This window comes from Thunnus maccoyii, chromosome 17 (genome assembly GCF_910596095.1).
Source record: "Thunnus maccoyii chromosome 17, fThuMac1.1, whole genome shotgun sequence".
Lineage (NCBI taxonomy): Eukaryota > Metazoa > Chordata > Actinopteri > Scombriformes > Scombridae > Thunnus > Thunnus maccoyii.
In genome coordinates, this window is record NC_056549.1 from 4753078 (window position 1) to 4760577 (window position 7500).

A 7500-nucleotide genomic window follows, 5' to 3' on the forward strand; every position below is an offset into this window, starting at 1 on the left:
TGCTGCAAAAAAGTAATGTAAAAGTGATATATAAAAAATCTCCCACTGTTGAGTTGTCATGAACGGGGAAATTAGCTAAAGAGACCAAAACCCTTTCTTGTAGCAGGCTGTAAACGCGTTTGTTTTTGCCGTAAAGCTGGGCATTTCAACATGGCTTTTGGAGCCAGCCTCAAGTGGCCATTGGAGTAACTGCAGGATTTGGCACTTTCGCGCTGGCTTGGTTTGTCAGCCACGGAAGTTGCCGCTTGCTTTGTAAACAACGAAACGGAACTGCGATGGCCGGGAATCGAACCCGGGTCAACTGCTTGGAAGGCAGCTATGCTCACCACTATACCACCATCGCTGTGGAAGAGGAGGATTTCATCGCAGAGAAGAATGTATTTTGACATACCTGTAACTAATAGTAATATTATTATTGACTACAGAAGCTATGCTGCAAAAAAGTAATGTAAAAGTGAAATATAAAAAATCTCCCACTGTTGAGTTGTCATGAACGGGGAAATTAGCTAAAGAGACCAAAACCCTTTCTTGTAGCAGGCTGTAAACGCGTTTGTTTTTGCCGTAAAGCTGGGCATTTCAACATGCAGCATGGGGGTCTACGCAGAATGACTGGCTTTTGGAGCCAGCCTCATTGGAGGCAATTGGAGTAACTGCAGGATTTGGCACTTTCGCGCTGGCTTGGTTTGTCAGCCACAGAAGTTGCCGCTTGTTTTGTAAACAACGAAACTGAACTGCGATGGCCGGGAATCGAACCCGGGTCAACTGCTTGGAAGGCAGCTATGCTCACCACTATACCACCATCGCTGTGAAAGAGAAGGATTTCACCGCAGAGAAGAATGTAGTTTGACAGACCTGTAACTAATAGTAGTTATTGACTACGCAAGCTACGCTGCAAGAAACTAAATGATAACAGAGTGGATATTGTATGTAGTCATTCTATGAAGTAAAGGACTGTGCAGAAGAGCAAATATCGCAGGTCCAGTCCAACATCTAAATCACTCATTTGAAAGCAACCAGATTCAGTGTTTCATTCTTGAAGGCATTTCACTACTCATCCAAGAGGTCCCTCCAGTGCTCCCAGCTGGTGGGGAGACATGAGAATTCTCAGAATTAGATCAGACAACACGTGAACAAGATTAAGGCGTCGCATCGTTGTCGGCAGGATTCGGACCTGCGCGGGGAGACCCCAATGGATTTCAAGTCCATCGCCTTAACCACTCGGCCACGACAACCACCATGCTAAGAAACTATTGTTGGGGTATCAAATGCATACATGTCACACCTCAACGCCACAACGGGAAGAGGAGGAGGAACAAGGGACAGGAAGAAGAAGGTACACCAAGCAGAGAAGGGAAGAATGTATTTTGACATACCTGTAACAAGCGCAGGTCCAGTCCAACATCTAGAATCACTCATTTGAAAGCAACCAGATTCAGTGTTTCATTCTTGAAGGCATTTCACTACTCATCCAAGAGGTCCCTCCAGTGCTCCCAGCTGGTGGGGAGACATGAGAAATCTCAGAATTAGAACAGACAGCACGTGAACAAGATTAAGGCGTCACATCGTTGTCGGCAGGATTCGGACCTGCGCGGGGAGACCCCAATGGATTTCTAGTCCATCGCCTTAACCACTCGGCCACGACAACCACGGTGATGAGAAACTGTTGTTGGGGTATCAAATGGATACATGTCATAGGTGTTGTTCCACCAAAAGCACACTACAGTACAACATTCATATAATCACCTCACAAGGAGCTTCACAGACAGTTTGTAAGGGCAGTATTGCAATGTTGTCGCCGTGGTAGCGACTTGCCTGTGACGGCACCCACCTGCCACTCAAAGCAGCCACGCCCTTAATTATGCGTACCTTTAAGCCTTAACAATATTAAATGGGTGAATTATATAAAAATTCACCCAACGTACAGTTGTCATGAACAGGGAGATTAGCTATAGAGACCAAAACCCTTTTTTGTACCAGGCTGTAAAAGTGTTTATTGCTGCTATAAAGTTGGGCATTTCGCCATGGGGATGTACATGGACTGACTCTTTTTTGGAACCAGCCTCAAGTGGCCATTGGACATACTGCAGTCTTTTGCAATGTCTTCATTTTTCAGCCCCAGGGAATGCCACTTGCTTTATGAACAAGGAAACAGAACTGCGATGGCCGGGAATCGAACCCGGAAGACGAGGATTTTACTGCCAACTCAGCAGTTTATATCAATGTAAGAATTCAACAGGAAGAGGAGGAGGAACAAGGGACAGGAGGAGGGAGGTACACCAAGCAGAGAAGGGAAGAATGTATTTTGACATACCTGTAACTAATAGTAATATTATTATTGACTACAGAAGCTATGCTGCAAAAAAGTAATGTAAAAGTGAAATATAAAAAATCTCCCACTGTTGAGTTGTCATGAACGGGGAAATTAGCTAAAGAGACCAAAACCTTTCTTGTAGCAGGCTGTAAACGCGTTTGTTTTTGCCGTAAAGCTGGGCATTTCAACATGCAGCATGGGGGTCTACGCAGAATGACTGGCTTTTGGAGCCAGCCTCATTGGAGGCAATTGGAGTAACTGCAGGATTTGGCACTTTCGCGCTGGCTTGGTTTGTCAGCCACGGAAGTTGCCGCTTGTTTTGTAAACAACGAAACGGAACTGCGATGGCCGGGAATCGAACCCGGGTCAACTGCTTGGAAGGCAGCTATGCTCACCACTATACCACCATCGCTGTGGAAGAGGAGGATTTCACCGCAGAGAAGAATGTAGTTTGACAGACCTGTAACTAATAGTAGTTATTGACTACGCAAGCTACGCTGCAAGAAACTAAATGATAACAGAGTGGATATTGTATGTAGTCATTCTATGAAGTAAAGGACTGTGCAGAAGAGCAAATATCGCAGGTCCAGTCCAACATCTAGAATCACTCATTTGAAAGCAACCAGATTCAGTGTTTCATTCTTGAAGGCATTTCACTACTCATCCAAGAGGTCCCTCCAGTGCTCCCAGCTGGTGGGGAGACATGAGAATTCTCAGAATTAGATCAGACAACACGTGAACAAGATTAAGGCGTCGCATCGTTGTCGGCAGGATTCGGACCTGCGCGGGGAGACCCCAATGGATTTCAAGTCCATCGCCTTAACCACTCGGCCACGACAACCACCATGCTAAGAAACTATTGTTGGGGTATCAAATGCATACATGTCACACCTCAACGCCACAACGGGAAGAGGAGGAGGAACAAGGGACAGGAAGAAGAAGGTACACCAAGCAGAGAAGGGAAGAATGTATTTTGACATACCTGTAACTAGCGCAGGTCCAGTCCAACATCTAGAATCACTCATTTGAAAGCAACCAGATTCAGTGTTTCATTCTTGAAGGTATTTCACTACTCATCCAAGAGGTCCCTCCAGTGCTCCCAGCTGGTGGGGAGACATGAGAAATCTCAGAATTAGAACAGACAGCACGTGAACAAGATTAAGGCGTCGCATCGTTGTCGGCAGGATTCAGACCTGCGCGGGGAGACCCCAATGGATTTCTAGTCCATCGCCTTAACCACTCGGCCACGACAACCACGGTGATGAGAAACTGTTGTTGGGGTATCAAATGGATACATGTCATAGGTGTTGTTCCATCAAAAGTACACTACAGTACAACATTCATATAATCACCTCACAAGGAGCTTCACAGACAGTTTGTAAGGGCAGTATTGCAATGTTGTCGCCGTGGTAGCGACTTGCCTGTGACGGCACCCACCTGCCACTCAAAGCAGCCATGCCCTTAATTATGCGTACCTTTAAGCCTTAACAATATTAAATGGGTGAATTATATAAAAATTCACCCAACGTACAGTTGTCATGAACAGGGAGCTTAGCTATAGAGACCAAAACCCTTTTTTGTACCAGGCTGTAAAAGTGTTTATTGCTGCTGTAAAGTTGGGCATTTCGCCATGGGGATGTACATGGACTGACTCTTTTTTGGAACCAGCCTCAAGTGGCCATTGGACATACTGCAGTCTTTTGCAACGTCTTCATTTTTCAGCCCCAGGGAATGCCGCTTGCTTTATGAACAAGGAAACAGAACTGCGATGGCCGGGAATCGAACGCGGGTCAACTGCTTGGAAGACAGCTATGCTCACCACTATACCACCATCGCTATGAAAGATGAGGATTTTACTGCCAACTCAGCAGTTTATATCAATGTAAGAATTCAACAGGAAGAGGAGGAGGAACAAGGGACAGGAGGAGGGAGGTACACCAAGCAGAGAAGGGAAGAATGTATTTTGACATACCTGTAACTAATAGTAATATTATTATTGACTACAGAAGCTATGCTGCAAAAAAGTAATGTAAAAGTGAAATATAAAAAATCTCCCACTGTTGAGTTGTCATGAACGGGGAAATTAGCTAAAGAGACCAAAACCCTTTCTTGAACCAGGCTGTAAACGCGTTTGTTTTTGCCATAAAGCTGGGCATTTCAACATGCAGCATGGGGGTCTACGCAGAATGACTGGCTTTTGGAGCCAGCCTCAAGTGGCCATTGGAGTAACTGCAGCATTTGGCATTTTCGCGCTGGCTTGGCTTGTCAGCCACGGAAGTTGCCGCTTGCTTTGTAAACTACGAAACGGAACTGCGATGGCCGGGAATCGAACCCTGGTCAACTGCTTGGAAGGCAGCTATGCTCACCACTATACCACCATCGCTGTGGAAGAGGAGGATTTCACCGCAGAGAAGAATGTAGTTTGACATACCTGTAACTAATAGTAATATTATTATTGACTACAGAAGCTATGCTGCAAAAAAGTAATGTAAAAGTGAAATATAAAAAATCTCCCACTGTTGAGTTGTCATGAACGGGGAAATTAGCTAAAGAGACCAAAACCCTTTCTTGTAGCAGGCTGTAAACGCATTTGTTTTTGCCGTAAAGCTGGGCATTTCAACATGCAGCATGGGGGTCTACGCAGAATGACTGGCTTTTGGAGCCAGCCTCATTGGAGGCCATTGGAGTAACTGCAGTATTTGGCACTTTCGTGCTGGCTTGGTTTGTCAGCCACGGAAGCTACCGCTTGCTTTGTAAACAACGAAACTGAACTGCGATGGCCGGGAATCGAACCCGGGTCAACTGCTTGGAAGGCAGCTATGCTCACCACTATACCACCATCGCTGTGGAAGAGAAGGATTTCACCGCAGAGAAGAATGTAGTTTGACATACCTGTAACTAATAGTAATTATTGACTACGCAAGCTACGCTGCAAGAAACTAAATGATAACAGAGTGGATATTGTATGTAGTCATTCTATGAAGTAAAGGACTGTGCAGAAGAGCAAATATCGCAGGTCCAGTCCAACATCTAGAATCACTCATTTGAAAGCAACCAGATTCAGTGTTTCATTCTTGAAGGCATTTCACTACTCATCCAAGAGGTCCCTCCAGTGCTCCCAGCTGGTGGGGAGACATGAGAATTCTCAGAATTAGATCAGACAACACGTGAACAAGATTAAGGCGTCGCATCGTTGTCGGCAGGATTCGGACCTGCGCGGGGAGACCCCAATGGATTTCAAGTCCATCGCCTTAACCACTCGGCCACGACAACCACCATGCTAAGAAACTATTGTTGGGGTATCAAATGCATACATGTCACACCTGAACGCCACAACGGGAAGAGGAGGAGGAACAAGGGACAGGAAGAAGAAGGTACACCAAGCAGAGAAGGGAAGAATGCATGTTGACATACCTGTAACTAGCGCAGGTCCAGTCCAACATCTAGAATCACTCATTTGAAAGCAACCAGATTCAGTGTTTCATTCTTGAAGGCACTTCACTACTCATCCAAGAGGTCCCTCCAGTGCTCCCAGCTGGTGGGGAGACATGAGAATTCTCAGAATTAGAACAGACAGCACGTGAACAAGATTAAGGCGTCGCATCGTTGTCGGCAGGATTCGGACCTGCGCGGGGAGACCCCAATGGATTTCTAGTCCATCGCCTTAACCACTCGGCCACGACAACCACGGTGATGAGAAACTGTTGTTGGGGTATCAAATGGATACATGTCATAGGTGTTGTTCCACCAAAAGTACACTACAGTACAACATTCATATAATCACCTCACAAGGAGCTTCACAGACAGTTTGTAAGGGCAGTATTGCAATGTTGTCGCCGTGGTAGCGACTTGCCTGTGACGGCACCCACCTGCCACTCAAAGCAGCCATGCCCTTAATTATGCGTACCTTTAAGCCTTAACAATATTAAATGGGTGAATTATATAAAAATTCACCCAACGTACAGTTGTCATGAACAGGGAGATTAGCTATAGAGACCAAAACCCTTTTTTGTACCAGGCTGTAAAAGTGTTTATTGCTGCTGTAAAGTTGGGCATTTCGCCATGGGGATGTACATGGACTGACTCTTTCTTGGAACCAGCCTCAAGTGGCCATTGGACATACTGCAGTCTTTTGCAACGTCTTCATTTTTCAGCCCCAGGGAATGCCGCTTGCTTTATGAACAAGGAAACAGAACTGCGATGGCCAGGAATCGAAACCGGGTCAACTGCTTGGAAGACAGCTATGCTCACCACTATACCACCATCGCTATGAAAGATGAGGATTTTACTGCCAACTCAGCAGTTTATATCAATGTAAGAATTCAACAGGAAGAGGAGGAGGAACAAGGGACAGGAGGAGGGAGGTACACCAAGCAGAGAAGGGAAGAATGTATTTTGACATACCTGTAACTAATAGTAATATTATTATTGACTACAGAAGCTATGCTGCAAAAAAGTAATGTAAAAGTGAAATATAAAAAATCTCCCACTGTTGAGTTGTCATGAACGGGGAAATTAGCTAAAGAGACCAAAACCCTTTCTTGAACCAGGCTGTAAACGCGTTTGTTTTTGCCATAAAGCTGGGCATTTCAACATGCAGCATGGGGGTCTACACAGAATGACTGGCTTTTGGAGCCAGCCTCAAGTGGCCATTGGAGTAACTGCAGCATTTGGCATTTTCGCGCTGGCTTGGCTTGTCAGCCACGGAAGTTGCCGCTTGCTTTGTAAACTACGAAACGGAACTGCGATGGCCGGGAATCGAACCCGGGTCAACTGCTTGGAAGGCAGCTATGCTCACCACTATACCACCATCGCTGTGGAAGAGGAGGATTTCACCGCAGAGAAGAATGTAGTTTGACATACCTGTAACTAATAGTAATATTATTATTGACTACAGAAGCTATGCTGCACAAAAGTAATGTAAAAGTGAAATATAAAAAATCTCCCACTGTTGAGTTGTCATGAACGGGGAAATTAGCTAAAGAGACCAAAACCCTTTCTTGTAGCAGGCTGTAAACGCATTTGTTTTTGCCGTAAAGCTGGGCATTTCAACATGCAGCATGGGGGTCTACGCAGAATGACTGGCTTTTGGAGCCAGCCTCATTGGAGGCCATTGGAGTAACTGCAGTATTTGGCACTTTCGTGCTGGCTTGGTTTGTCAGCCACGGAAGCTACCGCTTGCTTTGTAA

General features: G+C 45.5%; 13 non-coding genes across 13 annotated transcripts; all 13 read right to left on the reverse strand.

Annotated features, from left to right (window-relative positions):
* Positions 1-271: 271 nt before the first annotated feature.
* Positions 272-343, reverse strand: trnag-ucc. The gene has a single exon. It is a non-coding gene; the product is annotated as a tRNA-Gly (tRNA).
* A 389-nt stretch (positions 344-732) lies between these two features.
* Positions 733-804, reverse strand: trnag-ucc. Its single transcript has one exon. It is a non-coding gene; the product is annotated as a tRNA-Gly (tRNA).
* A 346-nt stretch (positions 805-1150) lies between these two features.
* Positions 1151-1232, reverse strand: trnas-uga. Its single transcript has one exon. It is a non-coding gene; the product is annotated as a tRNA-Ser (tRNA).
* A 331-nt stretch (positions 1233-1563) lies between these two features.
* trnas-aga lies at positions 1564-1645 on the reverse strand. The gene has a single exon. It is a non-coding gene; the product is annotated as a tRNA-Ser (tRNA).
* Positions 1646-2651: 1006 nt separating this feature from the next.
* trnag-ucc lies at positions 2652-2723 on the reverse strand. Its single transcript has one exon. It is a non-coding gene; the product is annotated as a tRNA-Gly (tRNA).
* Positions 2724-3070: 347 nt separating this feature from the next.
* trnas-uga lies at positions 3071-3152 on the reverse strand. Its single transcript has one exon. It is a non-coding gene; the product is annotated as a tRNA-Ser (tRNA).
* A 331-nt stretch (positions 3153-3483) lies between these two features.
* Positions 3484-3565, reverse strand: trnas-aga. Its single transcript has one exon. It is a non-coding gene; the product is annotated as a tRNA-Ser (tRNA).
* Positions 3566-4075: 510 nt separating this feature from the next.
* Positions 4076-4147, reverse strand: trnag-ucc. Its single transcript has one exon. It is a non-coding gene; the product is annotated as a tRNA-Gly (tRNA).
* A 475-nt stretch (positions 4148-4622) lies between these two features.
* Positions 4623-4694, reverse strand: trnag-ucc. Its single transcript has one exon. It is a non-coding gene; the product is annotated as a tRNA-Gly (tRNA).
* Positions 4695-5083: 389 nt separating this feature from the next.
* Positions 5084-5155, reverse strand: trnag-ucc. Its single transcript has one exon. It is a non-coding gene; the product is annotated as a tRNA-Gly (tRNA).
* Positions 5156-5502: 347 nt separating this feature from the next.
* Positions 5503-5584, reverse strand: trnas-uga. The gene has a single exon. It is a non-coding gene; the product is annotated as a tRNA-Ser (tRNA).
* Positions 5585-5915: 331 nt separating this feature from the next.
* trnas-aga lies at positions 5916-5997 on the reverse strand. Its single transcript has one exon. It is a non-coding gene; the product is annotated as a tRNA-Ser (tRNA).
* Positions 5998-7054: 1057 nt separating this feature from the next.
* Positions 7055-7126, reverse strand: trnag-ucc. The gene has a single exon. It is a non-coding gene; the product is annotated as a tRNA-Gly (tRNA).
* Between the last annotated feature and the right edge of the window lie 374 nt (positions 7127-7500).